Here is a 2051-nt window from a genome sequence, read left to right as displayed (position 1 = left end):
ACATATAAATGCACATAACATTTAAGGACTGGAAAACAATCGTGCAATTGATACAGGGAAAAGGGAAAAAGGTGAAAGAAAGGAATCTGTTTGTAATCTACCTTCAAAATTCTCCTCCAGAGATGTTTTTTTTGTGTGTGTAAGCAGCGACATACTTCACCTAAAACTTTATATAATCACCTTCAAGAGAGCCGAAACAGAAATAAAAACATTTTATATTAATTGAAGTTCTACAGGACAACATATGTTAAAGTTTGTAATTTAAGTCACATGCTTGTGGGGATTAAAGCAGGTTGCAGAGCCCGGATAGCTCCGTCGGTAGAGCATCAGACTTTTAATCTGAGTATCCAGGGTTCAAGTCCCTGTTCGGGTGAGTTGCGTCTTACTGCATTAGGTAAGCGGTAATTTCCAGCATTTAACCAGCCACAGCGAAGAACTGTTGGAGTAGCGACTAATCTTAACCCATCAGATACACAACCGTTCTTTTGTTACAGTAAGCTTGCAAGCAGAGCAACAAGACGGTCAGTATTTAAGGGCTTCCTTTCTTACAACATTTCTTCTGCTAAACCATCGTGCTGTATGCTTAATTTAAGACTCCGTGGTGCATCGGTGTGTTTGAGCTTGTTTAAAAGCTCATTGGCTTTAGAACGTATGCTGTTTTCACAGTGTCTGCATTCCATTTTAGGTATAAACACAGTTATTGGGTGAGTAAAAGTTTTTTTTTTTATTATGCTTTCTATTATATCATAGTTGCATGTAGTCGGAGTGATGCTAGAGATAACAGCAACGATACAAAGGTACACCAAGTTAAGGTTTGTGTGCACAGTGCGGTCGAACTGTTTCATGTTACATAAAAAAAAAAGTTAAGAAAGGTTGTGGGTCGAAAAGGGCCAATCGCGTGTGCCACACTTGGGATTGTGATTGAGTATACGTTGCATTGGGTGGGTAAACATGGAGCCTGCGTTGAAAAGCATGAGTTGGCAGCGGTGGGATTCGAACCCACGCCCCCGAAGAGACTGGAGCCTTAATCCAGCGCCTTAGACCGCTCGGCCATGCTACCACTGGTTAAGGAGTAGATTGAAACAAGCAACTATGTATGCAATTTCTACCTGCATTTTCCAATAGAAGTCAAATCGCCACACTTGTGATGGAGCACAATCTACACCAAACTGGTAAACATCATGAGTTGGTGATGAACTTTCTTCTTCAGACTGGTTTTTAAATGAAAGTCAAAGAGACGGTAGGAGCCCAGATATCTCAATCGGTAGAGCATCAGACTTTTAATCTGAGGGTCCAGGGTTCAAGTCCCTGTTCGGGCGAGTTGCTTCTTACTGCATTAGGTAAGCGGTAATGTCCCATACTACATGCTTAGTTTAGAATGATGAAGAATTTGTACTTTGTGAGATATTTCTATGTAAAATTGCATGTACTTGATAAGCTTGAAATAATTGCGCACTGCATGTGACAATGTCTATTGTAAAAAGCGCTATATAAATAAAGTTGACTTGACATGTGTAACATGTTCTCCACACCAACTAGTTGTTTTAAACAGACTGTGGCAGCAGTGTTTTGGTGTTCTTGCTGGAACTGTTCTACAGGACAACTTATGTTAAAGTTTGTAATTCAAGTCACATCCTTGTGAGGGTTAAAGCTATTTGCAGAGCCCGGGTAGCTCAGTCGGTAGAGCATCAGACTTTTAATCTGAGGGTCCAGGGTTCAAGTTCCTGTTTGGGCGAGTTGTTTATTACTGCATTAGGTGAGCGGTAATGTCCCGTACAACATGGTTTAATTAGAAAGTTGAAGTATTTGTACTTTGTGAGATATTATTAAGTGAAATAGCATGTACTTGATAAGCTTGAAATAATAGCACACTGTATGTGTAACATGTTCTCCACACCAACTAGTTGTTTCAAACAGACTGTAGTAAATAGAGGACCGTTTAAATCTATATTTATGTGCAAAATTAATGTTTTCTTGTATAATAAAATCATTATGCTTATTTAGCTTTAATTAGCTTTAATTATTAAACAGTTAATAAGATAGTGATGGTG

At 39.0% G+C, this 2051-nt stretch overlaps 1 non-coding gene across 1 annotated transcript; it reads right to left on the bottom strand.

Annotated features, from left to right (window-relative positions):
• Positions 1–978: 978 nt before the first annotated feature.
• Positions 979–1060, bottom strand: trnal-aag (transfer RNA leucine (anticodon AAG)). The gene has a single exon. It is a non-coding gene; the product is annotated as a tRNA-Leu (tRNA).
• Between the last annotated feature and the right edge of the window lie 991 nt (positions 1061–2051).

This window comes from Trichomycterus rosablanca, chromosome 10, assembly GCF_030014385.1.
Source record: "Trichomycterus rosablanca isolate fTriRos1 chromosome 10, fTriRos1.hap1, whole genome shotgun sequence".
In the NCBI taxonomy this organism is placed as follows: Eukaryota; Metazoa; Chordata; class Actinopteri; order Siluriformes; family Trichomycteridae; genus Trichomycterus; species Trichomycterus rosablanca.
This window is presented reverse-complemented; position numbering and strand designations above follow the sequence as displayed.